Source organism: Neofelis nebulosa, chromosome 10, assembly GCF_028018385.1.
Source record: "Neofelis nebulosa isolate mNeoNeb1 chromosome 10, mNeoNeb1.pri, whole genome shotgun sequence".
Classification (NCBI taxonomy): domain Eukaryota; kingdom Metazoa; phylum Chordata; class Mammalia; order Carnivora; family Felidae; genus Neofelis; species Neofelis nebulosa.
Window position 1 is genome coordinate 98,833,848 of NC_080791.1, and position 18,125 is coordinate 98,851,972.

The following is an 18,125-nucleotide window of genomic DNA, read 5'->3' on the forward strand; positions in this document are numbered from 1 at the left end:
TTTAGTGTCTTCCCCTTAGAGAGAGAAAGCTGGATCATTATACCTAGTTTAAAACCAATCTCCTAAGATAGAATTTATTGAACAGTTTCAGTGGGAAATGTGCAATAATAGGAAAGAACAGACCCTTCCTTTACACTAAATTAATCTGGATTTTTGTGTGTTTCATGAATGTTGGTCCTTTTTATGTGTGGATATTGCAGCTTCAACTAAATTACAATATTTTTTTGTTTTCAACTCCATTTTTCAGCTGAGCAGATGCCTTATGAATGTGTAATGGAATCCTGAATTAATATTTTTTAATTTTCTTTTTTTATGTTTTTTTTTTTTTTTTTTTTTTTTAGAGAGAGCACAAGCGGGGAAGAGGGAGAGAGAGAGAGAGAAAGAGAGAATCTTAAGTAGGCTCCATGCTGAGCATGGAGCCAGAGTCAGGACTTCATCCCAGGACCCTGGGATGATGACCTGAGCCGAAATTGAGTCAGATGCTCAACTGACTGAGCCCCCCAGGGGCCCCCAGAGTTAATATTTTTTCAACATTTTTTTTTTTTATTTTTTTTTTATTTTTGGGACAGAGAGACAGAGCATGAACGGGGGAGGGGCAGAGAGAGAGGGAGACACAGAATCGGAAACAGGCTCCAGGCTCCGAGCCATCAGCCCAGAGCCTGACGCGGGGCTCGAACTCACGGACCGCGAGATCGTGACCTGGCTGAAGTCGGACGCTTAACCGACTGCGCCACCCAGGCGCCCCCAGAGTTAATATTTTTAGGGGCACCTGGGGGGCTCAGTCGGTTGAGCATCTGACTTTGGCTCAGGTCATGGTCTCACAGTTTGTGGGTTCAAGCCCCGCATTGGGCTCTGTGCTGACAGCTCAGAGCCTGGAGCCTGCTTCAGATTCTGTGTCTCCGTTTCTCTCTGCCCACCCCTGCTCATGCTCTGCCTGTCTCGCTCTCTCAAAAATAAATAAATATTAAATTTTTTTTTAATGCATAGTGGATGATGAGTGAGTGTTGAAGCAAGTGTCAAACATACTGGTCTGTATAATAAGATGAATGTAGTTAATTCATGCACTCTTTTCCAATTGTATCCCTTTGGATAGAAAGTTAAGGGTATGGCAACTTTTGAGATTCACATTACCTAAAAATTGGCAAACCACTGGGTTTTAAACTATTGTAATTAAATTTAACAATTCTTTTTGCGTATTTGTATTTTTTTTCTCAAGAGTGGTTATTAAAATTGAAGCAAAAACTGCAGATCTTCAGCTAGTCAACAGTCTATTATAGTGTTTTACTTAAGGACTAAGAATCAGCTGGACACAGTGGAGCTATGCATTATATGCATAATGGAATTATACTATATGGAGGTGGAGGCAAGAAATGTTTTGTTCTGTTTTTTCCATTGTCTCTCCTGCTGCCATCCACTCTGCATTAGCTTAATAGCTTATGACCTCCATGACTCAGAGTAGGGTGCCAAGAGTCTAAATGCAAAAAGAAGACATTGACTTTTGAGCTTTCATAGTCCCAAGTCCTACTGTATGAGTAAAGATAATTTTGACTACTCAAAAAAAGTACCCACTGTAGAATTTATTGCACCCACTTGATAAAGTACATCCCGAATACTCTGCATTTATATTTTGGTCAAGTGGGAGTGAAAGGTATTTGTTTTGGAATATTTGTCTGGAGAGAAGTTATTTAACCTTGGCAATACCTGAAAACCCCTGAAACTTCACTTTTAAATATTTCTTTTCTTTTTCTTTTAAAACTTTTTAAATGTTTTTTGAGAGAGAGAGATACAGAGCACAAGCAGGGGAGGGGCAGAGAGAGAGGGAGACACAATCTGAAGCAGACTCCAGGTTCTGAGACATCAGCACAGAGCCGGACGCGGGGCTTAAACCCATGAACCATGAGATCATGACCTGAGCCGAAGTCGGACACTTAACCAACTGAGCCACCCAGGCGCCCCAAATATTTCTTTTCTTTTTAAAACTTTATTATAGAAGAGATGAATAATTGCATTCATAACACTGGTTGGAGAGCTGCTTAGATTAGAGGATGAAGAGTACACCTAAAAAATTCCTCATTGTTATGACCTTTTATTATATAACGTAGTTTTTTGTTTTTATTTTTTAATGCAGTAAATGTGTAGAGACTCACTAAGAAATGCAGCCTGTTCAGCTAATGAATGAGCTCATACTCCTTAAGACTTTTCTGGCTTGTATGCTGACTTGAGAGTCTTCAAATATGTATACATTATTAAAATTCTTTTTTTTTCTTCTAAAAATTCTTGAACAAAGGTTATCTGGGTTTTATGTGTGGATTACTTGGAAGTAATTCAACACCAATTTGGGGTGTTGAACTGAGCAAGGCCCCATTTTTTTCAAGCATGGGTTCAATAGAGGAAAGGGTGTATGAGTTGCTCATCTTTGCTTCCTCTTAGTCAAATTGTGGACACCAGTAAAAACTACAGGTTGTCCCTGATAGGATAAGGGCAGTGCAGCCAGGAAGAATGCAAAGGAGGCTATCTAGTCCTCTCTGCGCAAGGAGCATCAAACTTTTCTTTGAGTTTGGGTTTTAAATTTAAAAGGATTTTAAATCCTTATAGAACTGTGGGCCAGTTTATTTAAAAAAATCTTCTAAATGCCAGTGTAGGTGTTACAGGAAATTTGTTTGGCCCTAGTGGTGTCACTTATATGTCCTTGGTTACAAGAGAAGGGGACCAATACTTAGAAAAATAGTTCCGTTAACAACTCACAGTTGACTATCAGTCAGTAGTAGCTTCTTAGTAAAATAAAGGTAAATAAAGAATTTATAGAAGTGTTAACTTAATATTGTTACTTTGGAAAATGGCTGTTTTCACTTTTGACTTTCGATTCATACAAATGTGAAAAATACAGAGTTAAAAATCATTTTATATTCTCTCTATTATTGAGGTTTTTTTGTTCCCTGCCCCCTCCAATTTCTTCTGTATTGCCCACAACTATTAGGTCATTAGGAAAGAGATTATACGGAGAAATACTTATTGAGATTTAGTTGTCCTATTTTAAATATAAGTTTAAGGATGTTTTTACTCCTGAATCTATTTCTGTTGGAATTTGCAAGAAACCAGATATTTGGCCTTATTTATTCTGTGGTATAAATAATTAACCAAGCATGGCTTTTATCATTATTCCCACCTTCCTTTTCTTTTGGTTTATTTTACTTTTGGTTTCTTAAATTGAATACTTAAATTTAATCTTTTTAATTATACAGTTACTTAATGCTGTACATTTTCTTCTGAATTCTCCTTTTGCTGTATCTCTTTTTTGTCATCAGATATTTTCCATTTTGTTAATTTCTAGGTAATTGTAACTTTGGTTTTTATTTAAGTGTTTATTTATACATGATTTAATTTATACATGATTAACTTCTTATTGTATATTTCTTTTTTTTTAATGTTTATTTATTTTTGAGAGAGAGAGAGCACAAGCAGGGGAGGGGTAGAGAGAGAGGGAAACATAGAATCTGAAGCAGGCTCCAGGCTCTGAGCTGTCAGCACAGAGCCCGATACGGGGCTTGAACCCACGAACTGAGAGATCATAACCTGAGCTGAACTCAAATGTTTAACCAACTGAGCCACCCAGGCGCCCCATGTATATTTCTAGTTTTATTGGATTATGGGCAAAAAAATCTTTGAAAATTTATTTTATCAGTCAGAAGCATGATTAATTTATCATGTTCCTTGAACCTGAGAGAATGTGAATGGTTAAGTTAGATAACAAGAGCTTTATTGAGGGTCTCATATGTAGCAAGTACTCTTTACAGGAGCTATCTCATTTAATCCTCAACCCTGTGAGGTAGGTATCACTTATTGACATTTTATAAGAAAGAAATATAAAGTACAGAAGGATTGAGTGACTTGCCCTGTATACCAGTACATACATATAGACTTGGTTTTATTATTCGGTTCTTCTACATTTTTGTTTATATCTACTTGAGCTGTCAAAAAGTTATGTTGAATATTCAGGTACAGTTTTGGTTTTATCAAGCTCTCCTACTATCTCTAAGAACTTTTGCTTTATGTATTTTATTACTATATTGCTTATGTATAAAGGTTTATGGCTGTTATATTTTCAGAGAGTATTTTGTCATTACTCAATATCCCTTTTAATCTTATTTCATCACTTTTGGCCCAGAATCCTGTTATAAATATTATTACTTCTCCTTTCTTTTACTTTTCTTTCTTTCGTCTTCCTCTTTTTTTTTTCTTTTTGTTTAAGCAGAGTATATTTCTGTTTTTTATTTCCAAACTTTCTTTGTAACTCTTTTAGGTAGGAAGACTGTTTCAGTTGTTTAAACCTTTCTGTTCTGTTCATCATTTGTCTGCAAAGAACTTTCTAAATGGAAAAGAGGATCTCTACAATTTAATAATAACTCTAATGCCTGGAAAGTGGGAAGATTACTGTTTTGTTCTGTTTGTACTTGTACTTATCTATTCTTTATTGTTCTTGATTTGCCATCTTGAGCTTTTAAGTCTGAATCCAAAATATTAAAAAACTCCATGTTAAAAACTGGGAAACAGGGGTGACTGGGTGGCTCAGTCAGTTAAGCATCAGGTCATGATCTCACGGTTCATGAGTTCGAGCTTTTGGTAAGTCCAGCTTCTCTCTCTCCCTTTCTGCCCCTAATGGGATTCTTTCTGTCTCCCTCTCTCTCTCTGCCCCTCACTCACTTGTGCCCCCCCTCTCAAAAACAAGAACAACAACTGGAAAACAGATTATTTTTTTAGTTAACTTTTCCCAATTTTAAGGACGAAAGATATCATCTGGAGTCATATTTATATAATCTCTTGCCAAATTATTCAGTTATTTCTTTGAAATTATTTGCCCTTTTTTTTCTTTTATTCCCTGTATCACCTTAAATCCGATGTTATCACCAACCCCTGTCTGGATTGCTGAAGTAGCTTCCTAGCTGGTCTCATTGCTTTTTGTCCCTTTACTTTATCCCCCACGACTCTGTATTTAGATTAATGTCCCTAAATCTTTATCCAAAGAAAAATCTGCACTGACTTCCTACTAATCTTTTAGAGTCTCTTTTTGCTCACTTTCATCATTCCCCAATAATCTGGCCAGACCATACCTACCCACTTTATTTTTCCTTACCCCTTTACATGAAAATTCTCAGGGATGCATTTCCTAATTTTGCTTCTTCTCCTTATTCTTTCCCCTTTCCCTCTGGGCCTCCAATTACACATATGTTAGACTTTTCCCTATGTTCTCAATGTCTCAGATAACCTCACGTCGCATTATGTACCTATTGTCATGGTATGATTAAAAAACACCTTAAATAGTGCCCTTTCACTTTCAAAAATACCCCAAAAGTATATGGTCATTCTGGGCCTCTCATATACTTTTCTTTATTTTCCATCCTTTTGCCTCTCTGTAGTTCATTCCTGATATTTTTTTTTTTTAATTTTTTTTTTATTTTTGGGACAGAGAGAGGCAGAGCATGAACGGGAGAGGGGCAGAGAGAGAGGGAGACACAGAATCGGAAACAGGCTCCAGGCTCCGAGCCATCAGCCCAGAGCCCGACGCGGGGCTCGAACTCACGGACCGCGAGATCGTGACCTGGCTGAAGTCGGACGCTTAACCGACTGTGCCACCCAGGCGCCCCCCTGATATTTTCTTTTGGCTTATATTCATGTTCACTATTTCTGTCTTCTTCTGGTCTCATCTGTTAGACCCAACCATTGAGTTCTTTTGCTTTTTTTTTTTTTTTTCAATATTTTATTTTATTTTGTATTAAAAAAATTTTTTTTTAATTTTAGAGACAGAGTGTAAGCAGGGGAGAGGGGCAGAGAGAGAGGGAGAGAGGGAGAGAATCTTAAGCAAACTCCACACTCAGTGTGGAGGCCTATGCAGGGCTTGATCCCACAACACTAGGATCATGACCTGAGCCAAAATCAAGTCAGGAGGCTCATCCGACTTAGCCACCCAAGTGCCCCTCAAAGATTTTATTTAATTATTTAATTAATTTATTTATTTTAATGTTTTATTTATTTTTGAGAAAGAGACAGAGACACAGAGTATGAGTGGGGGGGGGGGGCGGTGAAGAGAGGGAGACACAGAATCTGAAGCAGGCTCCAGGCTCTGAGCTGTCAGCACAGAGCCGGACGCAGGGCTCAAACTCACCAACCATGAGATCATGACCTGAGCCAAAGTCAGATGCTTAACCGACTGAGTCACCCCACCAGATTTTATTTTTAAGTAATTTCTACATCCAACATGGGGCTCAAACTTACAACCTCGAGATCAAAGGTTGTATGCTCTACCAATTGAGCCAGCCAGGTGCCCAAAGACTCAACCACTGAGTCCTTTTTTTAAAAAAAAGAATTTATTGTCAAGTTAGCTAACATACAGTGCATAGTTTACTCTGGGCTTCAGGAGTACATTCCCGTGATTCATCGCTTATATGCAACACCCAGTACTCATCCCAAAAAGTGCCCTCCTCAATGCCCATCACCCATTTTCCCTGTTCCCCGCCCCGCCCCATCTCCCCACTCCCATTAACGCTCAGTTCTCTGTATTTAAGAGTCTCTTAACGTCTCTTAAGAGTCTGTTTGTTCTCTGTATTTAAGAGTCTCTTAAGATCTCTCTCTCTCTCTGCCCCTTTCCTGCTCACATTGTGTCTCTGTCTCTCAAAAATAAATAAACATTGAAAAAGTAAGAAAAAAAAAGCATCTCTTCATGGTTTGCTTCTTTCTCTGTAACTTATTTCTTCCTTCCCTTCCCCCATGGTCTTCTGTTAAATTTCTCAAATTCCACATAGGAATGAAAACATATGGTATGTCTTTCTCTGACTGACTTATTTCACTTAGCATAATACTCTCCAGTTCCATCCATGTTGTTGCAAATGGCAAGATTTCATTCTTTTTCATCAGTGAGTAGTATTCCAGTGTGTGTGTGTGTGTGTGTGTGTGTGTGTGTGTGTGTGTGTATGTGTACACACCACATCTTCATTCATCCTTGATGGACATTTGGGCTCTTTCTATAATTTGGCTATTGTCATAGCACTGCTATAAACATAAGGGTACAGGTGCCCCTGCAAATCAGCACTCCTGTATCCTGTGGATAAATTCCTAGTAACCACTGAGTCCTTAATTTAGTGGGGGCTTTTTCTTTTGTTTTTTAGTTCTAGAATTTCTACTTGGCTCTTTTTTGCAGTATTTCTTTGTCAAAATCCTCAACTTTGTGCTTTATTTAATTGAACATATTAAGCATGGTAATATTTAAGTCTCTGTCTTGATAACTTTGTTAATGTATTTCTAATGTATTTCTAGTGTATTTCTAATGTTGTATCTGTTAGATTTTGGTCATGTGGGTTTATCTCCATGAATGCCCAGTTTATTTTAATATGTGCCAGATACTATATATGAAAAATTATAGAGACAATTTGTGGGCTAGGGTGACATTATTTTCTTCCAGGGAGAAATTAAATGCGGTTCTGGCAAAGGCTAAGGGCAGACCTTATCCCACATTATTGGACATAGTGATGTTTAAATTTTTTCACAATAGAAACTTAAAAAATTAGCTTTAAGTCACACAATTTTACATTTAATTGTTTTCTGAGAGAAAAAAAAATATCCACTGTTTTTGTAAATTAAAAAAAAAAATTAAAACATAGCCAAGCTATGGAGAGAACTCAAATGTCCATTGACTGATGAATGGATAAATATGATACACACACACACACACACACACACACACACACACACTGGAATATTACTCAGTCATCAGAAGGAATGAAATCTTGCCATTTGCAACAGTGTGGATGGAGCTACAGTGTATTATGCTAAGTGAAATAAGTCAGTCAAAGAAGGACAAATACCATATGATTTCACTCATGTGGAATTTAACAAACAAAAGAGATGAACAAAAAGGAGGGGGGAAAGTGAGGGAAGTAAACCATGAGAGACTTTTTTCTTTAAGATTTTTTTAATGTTTTTTTAAATTTATTTTGAGAGAAAGAGCAAGGGAGCATGTGAGTGTAGGAGGGGAAGACAGAGAGAGGGAGGGAGAGAATCCCAAGCAGGCTCCATGCTGTCAGTGCAGAGCCCGATGTGGGGCTCGATCCCACGAACTGTGAGATCATGACCTGAGCCGAAATCAAGAGTTGGATGCTTAACCAACTGAGCCACCCAAGTGCCCCACCATGAGAGACTCTTAAAGATAGAGAACAAACTAAGGGGTTAATGGAGAGAGGTGGGTGGGAGATGGGCTAGAAGGATGATGAGCATTAAGGAGGGCATTTGTTAGGATGAACACTGGGTATGTATGTAAGTGAGAAATCACTGAATCTACTCCTGAAATTAATATTGCACTGTATGTTAAGTAACTAGAATTTAAGTAAAAATTTGAAAAAAATAAAGCTCTAGGTCCAAGAAAAAAGAAATTAATACAGCAATAATAAATTTATCTGGGGTATATATTATGGGTAAAAATGGAAAGGAGGAACAGAGATGGACTGTGAAGAACAAGGAATACTTGGAGAAAAAGGAAAAGAAGACCTATATGTAATACGTGTTATCTCTGTCCCTTTTGTGCTCGTTTTGTGTGCTGATCTTAAAATTAAACCTATTAAGGGTACCTGAGTGGCTCAGTTGGTTAAGTGTCTGACTTTGGCTCAGATCATGATCTCACAGTTCGAGCTCTGTGTTGGGCTCTTTGCTGTCAGCACGGAGCCCGCTTCTGATCCTCTCCCCCCGCCCCCATCTGTCCCTCCCTTGCTGTCTCTCTCAAAAATAAAGTTAAATTAAAAAAAAATTCAACCTGTTACCTAATGTGAAATGGTATGGCTGCTTTGGAAGACAGTTTGGCAGTTTCTCAAAAAGTTAAATGTTGAATTACCATATGACCCAGTAATTCCCTTTGTAGGTATATATAGAGAATTGAGAACATATGTTAACACAAAAACTTGTACATGAATGTTCTTAGCAGTATTATTTATAATAGCTAAAAAGTAGAGACAGCTCAAATGTTCATCAACTGATGAATCAGTAAACCAAATGTGGTGTAGCCATGGAATATTATTCAGTCATTAAAAGGAATGAAATACTGAGACCTTCTACAACATAGATTGAACCTTGAAAACATTATGCTAAGGTGAAAGAAACAAGTCACAAAAAGGCCACATATTGTATAATTTCCTTGATATGAAATGTCCAGGATAAGCACGTCCGTAACTACAAAGCACATTAGCGCTCCCTGTCAGCGACTGGGAAGAGGAGGGAGAAGTAGAGAGTGAGTGATAACAGCTACGGGATTTCGTTTTAGTGTCATGAAAATGTGATGGTTGTGCGTCCTTGTGAATATACTAAAAAGCACTGATTTGTACACTTTAAAATGGTGAATTTTATGGTACATGCAGTACATCTCAATTTTTAAGAAAAACCTTATGAAGGGGCGCCTGGGTGGCACAGTCGGTTAAGCGTCCGACTTCAGCCAGGTCACGATCTCGCGGTCCGTGAGTTTGAGCCCCGCGTCAGGCTCTGGGCCGATGGCTCGGAGCCTGGAGCCTGTTTCTGATTCTGTGTCTCCCTCTCTCTCTGCCCCTCCCCCGTTCATGCTCTGTCTCTCTCTGTCCCAAAAATAAATAAAAAACGTTGAAAAAAAAATTAAAAAAAAAAAAAAGAAAAACCTTATGAAATAATTTTTTTAACCCACCCAGTTGCCTTTCTCAGCATCCTAATCACCCCTCCTTCTCCAGTTCAAAAGCTCCAGGTCTGTGTCCCCGTCCTTCAAAGCTACTCTCCATTCCCAATACTGTACACTCTGTAGTTTTCCAAAACTACCTTTCCTTGCACCTTATACCCAGATCTTTACAACTGTGGTTCTTTCATACCCACACAGACTCCTGATGATTTGGGCCTTAGCGTTCTGTAGCTCCCATAAGCTTTCTCTTTTACGTGTTTACCAAATTCACAAGTAAGTGTATTTTCTTTCAACTTGCACACTCTCCTCTTTCAGATATGTAGTTTCTTATATTGTCTTGTTCTTTTGCATTCTTGGTGTTTTATTTCCATGTGCAGACCGTAAATTTTTATTTTTTTAATAATTTTTAAAAAGGTGTTTTGTTTTGTTTTGTTGTAATCTCTACTCCCAACATGGGGCTTGAACTCACAGCCTCAAGATTAAGAGTCATATACTCTTCCGACTGAGCCAGCTAGGTGCTCCAGTCTTTAAAATTTTAAATTCTGAATTCACCTAGCTAAAAGTTGGGAGGGAGCGTTGTGGCCTGGCAGCAGGCTCTTGATAATCCAAGGTTGTGAAAGCTTCTCCCAGGCTTGCTTCTGCCTGTTCCTAAGGGTTACAATGGTTCTAAACCAGTTTTTAGATTAATTTCTTGGCTTTTTGTTTCCTTACGATGCATGTATAATGCTGGATCTTACGTCCATGTAATTTACTGGCTTATGCTTTTGAAGTTTTGAGAGTGACTTTCCTACCTCTGAGCCTTGCTATGATAGATGACAAACCTCTTTATTGCTTTTTTAGGGTTCTTCTGGCCTCTGTGATCAACGAGCACTTGGCTGTGCAGTTTTGTGCAGGGTACTGGGTTTCTACCTGCCTGTAACATTGAGGTCCTATCTTCCATGCCCATGCATGTTCTGATACACTCATTAGAAGAACCTGACCTTGCTGCTCATAGGCCTCACTCAGCTCCCTGACATCAGTTTTTCCCCTTACATCTATTGTGTTGACTTACCCTTTTCTGGAACCTGGGATTTCTCAATCTTTCTTATTCAGTTGTATGTCAAAACCTTTATATTGTCATATTTTATCTGCATTTTTATGCATAGCGGGAGGGAGGACTAACAACATCATTTCAAGCCGCCTTGTTGGATGTTCGCCTGAGAGATTTTATTTTATTTTATTTATTTATTTATTTTTTTTATTTATTTTTGGGACAGAGAGAGACAAAGCATGAATGGGGCAGGGGCAGAGAGAGAGGGAGACACAGAATCGGAAACAGGCTCCAGGCTCCGAGCCATCAGCCCAGAGCCTGACGCGGGGCTCGAACTCACGGAGCGCGAGATCGTGACCTGGCTGAAGTCGGACGCTTAACCGACTGCGCCACCCAGGCGCCCCCGCCTGAGAGATTTTAAACTGACATCTATCATGGCACAGTGCATTAAACTCTTTGCCTACTTTACTCCAAGGCAAGGATATTCTGTGACAGAATCTTGGAAGTACAGCTAGAGCAGTCTTTCAGATGTTTGAAAATTTGTGTTTGAAATAGGCCCACAATGGGGCGCCTGGGTGGCGCAGTCGGTTAAGCGTCGGACTTCAGCCAGGTCACGATCTCGCGGTCCGTGAGTTCGAGCCCCGCGTCAGGCTCTGGGCTGATGGCTCGGAGCCTGGAGCCTGTTTCCACTTCTGTGCCTCCCTCTCTCTCTGCCCCTCCCCCGTTCATGCTCTGTCTCTCTCTGTCCCAAAAATAAATAAAAAACGTTGAAAAAAAAAATTAAAAAAAAAAAAAAAAAAGAAATAGGCCCACAAGGAGATAGACCTAATTTTAGAAAATTTTACACTGGGCAAAAGCTAGTTAAATTCTCTGCCCTGTTATAGACCATTTGATGAGAATGGATTTTATTTGTTAATTAAAAATTTTTTTTGAAAACTATCTGATTAATAAAAAAATTATAAGAATTTTGCAGTGAATTCTCATATACTTTTCACATACATTCACACATTGTTCACTCTTTGGCACATTGCTTTACTTATCATACAGTATATATCTATGTGTCATAAACTGTATGATATAATAGTATATGACACCTTCCTTTTTTTTTTTTTTTTTTTTTTTTTTGGCTGGACCCTGAGAAAAGTTACTTGTATTTCTGAAGAACAAGGGGATTGACCAAAGTGTAATTGTATCAAAGCCAGGAAATTTAACATTGATGCAATACTGTTACCTAGTATATAGTCAACATTCACATGTTACCAATTGTTTCAATATTGTTTGTTTGTTTATTTATTTATTTATTTATTTATTTATTAGATTTTATTTTTAAGGAATCTCTACACTCAAGCTCTACATTTGAACTTAAAATCCTGAGATCAAGAGTCACATGCTGTACCAAGTAAGCCAACCAGGTGCCTTTAATAGAAACTTTTTTAAAAGTCCATAATTGGGGCGTCTGGGTGGCTCAGTTGGTTAAGTGCTGACTTTGCTCAGGTCATGATCTCATGGGTTCATGAGTTCAAGCCCCACATCAGGCTCTGTGCTGACAGCTCAGAGCCTGGGATCTGCTTCGGATTGTGTGTGTGTGTCTCTCTCTCTCTAACCCTCCCTGGCTCATGCTGCCTCTCTCTGTCTCTCAAAAATAATAAACATTAAAAAAATTAAAAATAAAAAAATAAAAAAGTCCATAATCAAACATTGCATTTAGTTGTCAAACCTCTTTAATTGCCTTTAGTCTGAAACAGTTCTTGAGCCTTTTTTTAATTTTTGTCTTTCATAAGATTGACATTTTTGAAGCTACAAGCCCATTATTTTATAAAATGCCTAAGCTCATCTGATTGCTTCTTCATGCTTACATTCAGGTTACATAGTTTTAGCAGGAAAGCCACCTAGGTAATATGTCCTTCCTACTACATCACATCAAGAAAAATATAATGTCAACTTTTCAATTGTTGGTATGTTTCTTTGATCACTTTGTTAAGATTCTGACTGCCAGACTTCTCTGTAACTAACAAGTAATCTGTGGGAAGATTGTGTAAATATTCCATTTGCCAGCAAACTTTCACCCAGTGATTTTTATCATCCACTGGTGATATTTTGGGTCACTTATTCTATAATAGATGCAAATGGTGATTTTTGTAATTTTGTTATTTATTATACACTTATTACCTGACAATCTACTGTGAAGAAGTATTTAATCTTCACCCATTTCTTATACATCTGCCTTTGAAACCTTTGTTGAGGAAAATGTGAAAATACTTGCTGTAGAAAAAATGACTGGCAAGAAAAGATTGTCTTTGATCTTTCACTGTTAGCTGGAAAAGTAAATATAAAATTGTGAGTTTTAATTTCAGTGCTCCACAGATCTACATATTCTTGCATGTAAACATGAGTTTAATTTTTTAACATTTTATTATGTTTTTAAGTTTATTTATTTTGAGAGAGGGAGAGCAGGGGAGGAGGAGAGAGAGAATTCCAGACAGGCTTCACACTGTTAACACAGAGCCCGATGCAGGGCTAGAACTCATGAACCCTGAGATCATGACCTGAGCCGAAATCAAGCGTTAGAGGCTTAACTGACTGAGTTACTCAGGCACCCCGAGAGAGAGAATCTTTTTTTTTTTTTTTTTTTTTTAATATTTATTTATTTAATTATTTGTGAGAGAGATAGTGTGAGTAGTGTTGGGGCACAGAAGGAGGGAGACACAGAATCCAAAGCAGGCTCCAGGGTCTGAGCTGTCAGCACAGAGCCTGACATGGGTGGGGCTTGAACTCATGAACCATGAGATAATGACTGAGCTGGAGTTGGATGGTTCACCAACTGAGCCACCCAGGTGCCCCCTGAGAGAGAGAATCTTAAGCAGGCTCCATGCTCAGCACAAAGCTCAATGTGGGGCTCCATTCCAGGACCCTGAAATCGACCTGAGCCGAAATCAAGTCAGTTGCTCAAACCAACTGAGCCACCCAGGTGCCCCAGTAATTTATTTTTTTAATTATAGGCAAAATATACTATTATCTCTCTCTCTTTTTTAGTTTATTTGAGAGAGAGCACATGCACGTGTTCATGATCAGGGGAGAGGCAGAGAGAGAGATGGAGAGAGAATCCCAAGCAGGCTCTGCACTGTCAGTGTGGAGCCCCATGTGGGCTCAAACTCATGAACCTCGAGATCATGACTTGAACCGAAATCAGGAGTCGGATATTTGACTGAACCACCCCGGGCCACCCCCCCCCCCCCCAACCATTACTTTTTAGTAGTTTTTTTTTTTTTTTTTTTTTTTCCAACGTTTTTTTATTTATTTTTTGGGACAGAGAGAGACAGAGCATGAACAGGGGAGGGGCAGAGAGAGAGGGAGACACAGAATCAGAAACAGGCTCCAGGCTCCGAGCCATCAGCCCAGAGCCTGACGCGGGGCTCGAACTCACGGACCGCGAGATCGTGACCTGGCTGAAGTCGGACGCTTAACCGACTGCGCCACCCAGGCGCCCCACTTTTTAGTAGTTTTTAAGGTTAGGGTGCCTGCGTGGCTCAGTCGGTTAAGCATCTGACTTTGGCTCAGGTCATGATCTCGCAGTTTGTGAGTTTGAGCCCCGCAATCAGGCTTCTTGCTGTCAGTACTGAGCCCGCCTCAGATCCTTTGTCCCCCTTTCTCTCTGCCCCTCCCCTGCTCATGCTCTCTCTCTCAAAAATGAATAAACATTTAAAAAATAGTTTTTGAGGTTACTATTTTGTAATTTATGTGAATAGAAATAAGCATTATATAAATATGAAAGCAATATTGTTAGTTTGTCAGGAGTCGTTACTCAAAACAACTGAATTTGGTTAATAATAGTCATCCTTAAAATAAATCAAGGAAGTGTTAACTGTTCAATATTAGATTAGTTCCATATATAAATTGCTTTTCAAAAAAAAGAACTAAAGTTATCAAGAGAATTAGAAGACAAGACACAGACTAGAATATTTGCAAAAGACACATCTGATGAAAGACTTATTCAAAATATACAAAGAATTCTTAAATCTCAACAATAAGAAAACAACCCCATTAAAAAAATGGACCAAAGACCTTAAGAGACCTCTCATCAAAGATACACAAATGGCAAAGAATTATATGAGAAGATACTTAGCACTGTATGTCATTCATGAAATGAGATATACATTCAAGGTTACCATATAGATTTATTACAGTATTACTGACTGTATTTCCTATGCTGTACTTTTCATCCCTGTGATTTATTTTATAACTGGAAGTTTGTATCTCTTAATCTCTTTTACCTGTTTCACCCATTCCCCTACCCAAAATTAAACATACGCTTACCATATAAAGAATTGAAAACTTGTCCCCAGCAGGACAAGGGTTCTTAGAAGCTTCTCTGGGGAAAATTCAGTGTCCTCAGAGGGCCAAACCTCTATATACTGACACTTGAGGTTTCTTTCAATTGAAAATATTGGGGGGGGGGGGTGCAGCTTGTTCCTGATGATCCTCTGTGAGCCCCACCAGTTAACCAACCTCACTCATACACCTGAGTTTCTGCTGTCTTTTTGGTGCTTCATGTTCAAGTGTGAATGGGACAGCCAAGGGATCACCAGTCATTTGATGAAAGCCTCCAACATGGCTGCCAGTGTTTTTCAAGCTAAGTGAAGAAGGGGGCTTCGGAGATGGGAGTGGGAGTGCCTCATATGGATCTGATCCTTGAAGTCCAGCATGCTTTTTTTTTTTTTTTAATTTTTTAATGTTTATTTAGTTTTGAGAGGGAGACAGAGACAGAGTGTGAACAGGGGAGAGGCAGAGAGAGAGGGAGACACAGAATCTGAAGAAGGCTCCAGGTTCTGAGCTGTCAGCACAGAGCCAGATGTGGGGCTTGAACTCACGGACCACGAGATCATGACCTGAGCCGAAGTCAGATGCTTAACTGACTGAGCTACTCAGGCGCCCTGAGCATGCTTTTTTTTTTTTAATGTTTGTTTATTTTTGAGAGAGAGGCCGAGGGGCAGAGAGAATCAGGCTCTGCACTGTCAGCACAGAGCCCTGTTGAGGGCTCGAACTCACAAACCATGAGATCATGACTCAAGTCGAAAGCAAGAGTCAAACGCCTAGGTAACTGAGCCACCCAATCACCCTGAAGTCCAGCATGTTTTCTGATTCATGGTTTCAAAAAAAATTAATGTCCGGTCCTCTAAAATTAGAGAGGAAGGGCAGTTCTGCCCTGAGTGGAGTTATGAAAGCAGGGTAGGGCTCAGAGTAGGGTCTGACTGCTTCTTCTGTGGGCTCTTAAGATAATCCTCCTGTTTTCAGCCCCATCTGCCATTCTACATTAAGAGAGTTCTGGTACCTCTCATTCCTTAACCTTTCTTGGGTTCTTTGGTTCAGATGAACTTGCTTTGTTTTGGATTTGCCCTGTGGCTGGCTTGGAATATCAGCTCTGCACTCCTCACTCATGTGTTTCTTCCGGTTTCCATCTTCCAGAACTGTGATGCTGTCATCTCCATGCCTGATATCTCCATGCCTCATCTTCTGATCTGTGTGTATGCTTTTTAAGCACCCCCTCCCCCATTCTTTGTTGTTTTGTTTTAGGAGTGAGCAGAAGTAAACATAAGCATGGAAACCTTTATACTTAACCAGTCTGCTTACTTTTTTCCCCAGTGTTTTGTTGATAGCTTTCATTTGTTATTTCCTATAAAAGGAAATATTTATTTACAACCTTTATAGTTCTGTGTTTTTAACTAGAGATTGGGAAAATAGTTGAGATAAATGTTTATCTGCCTATTTAAGTAGAACAGTTTTTTTTTTTAATTAAAATTAACATTTGTTTGAAAGTAAAAGATCTAGAGAACCTGCCTATCGGATTAAGTGTGCTTTTCCCTTAGTTGATTATATATTTTGCACTGGAGCAGTGATAAAGAAACTTCTGTCTAGTATTTGGAGGTTGATGATTACCTACATCCATTACATAACAATGGGAGAATTAATTTAATGGCATATTTTCTTTTGTTGCTGTTGTGTTGAAATACAAATAATATAAAATTTACCACCTTAACCATTTTTAAGTGTACAGTTCAGTGGTATTAAATAAATACATGCACATTGCTATGTAGCCATCCCCACCGTCCAACCCCATATCTCTTCATCTTGTAAAACTGAAACTCTATACTTGTTAAACACTAACTTCCTGTTCTCTCCTCCTCTCCAGCTCGTGACAACTGCTACTACACTTTCTGACCATGATTTTGACCACTCTAAGTGCCTCATAAAAGTGCTATCCTACAGCATTTGTCCTTTTGTGACTGGCTTATTTCACTTAATGTCCTCAAAGTTCATCCATGTTGTAGCATGTGTCAGAATTTCCTTCCTTTTTTTTTTTTTTTTTTAATGTTTATTTATTTTTGAGAGAGAGAGAGAGAGAGAGAGAGAGAACACAAGAGGGGGAGGGGCAGAGAGAGAGAGGGAGACACAGAATCTGAAGCAGGCTCCAGGCTCTAAGCTGTCATCACAGAGCCCGATGCAGGGCTCAAACCCATGGACTGTGAGATCATGACCTGAACCGAAGTTGGACACTCAACCAACTGAGCCGCCCAGGCACCCCAGAATTTCCTTCCTTTTTAAGGCTGAATAATATTCCATGGCATATATACACCACACATTCTGATTTATTATATTTTTGGTACTTGTTTAAAAACAATTTATTATGGTATAAGTCTCTACCTGTTCTAAACACTTTGGGAACCTCAAAGACTTATTTGTTGTTTTGAATTTCTATTAATGAAAATGATGTGCAGAGAATGTTGCTAAATTGAAATTGCTATTCAAGGCCCGGTAAATAATTTTTTGTTATTTCTTAAATATTTCAAATCTTGAACAAAGGCCTTAACTGAGGTTATTTCTCAGGAAGGCAAAGCTGTAAGTGGTGAGTCTGGGGAAAATAGGTGTTGATTAAGCTTGATGGGAAGCAGTAATTGTTGGAGGATTATGATGTGTAAATATATTTTTGACCTAGTTAAGCCATTTTGTAAAAGATGACACTTGATAAATTTAATCAAATTTATGTTGGTGGGAACCACATAGAATTTTTTGTAAATATCTGAAATTATATACAGTAATTAGGTTATGTCCCTAGGGCGAAAAATTTAATAAAGAGGTAAGGAGCTCTAATTAACTTACATATTCAGCATATTATCAGGAAAGGGATAAGAAATTTAAACTTCTGCAGCAGAGTTTGCAATGTAATTGAGAGATGAGGGTGCTAATTGGTAAAATGGCCTTGACTTGAACTAAGTGATAACATAAAAGCCCTACTTTGCCTCAGTCCTCTAGCAGCTGATGTACTGCCTTAAAACCCACCCTATCAGAGGGCCTCCACCCTTAATGTATTTTGGCAGTTGTAACTGTTGGTGACAATGACTAACTTGAGCCATGGTTGGC

The 18,125-nt window shown here is 38.8% G+C and overlaps 1 protein-coding gene across 9 annotated transcripts in view; it reads left to right on the plus strand.

The window, feature by feature from the left end:
* ATG13 (autophagy related 13) overlaps window positions 1–18,125 on the plus strand; it is a 54,592-nt gene that overhangs the window by 951 nt on the left and 35,516 nt on the right. The window lies entirely within an intron of this gene.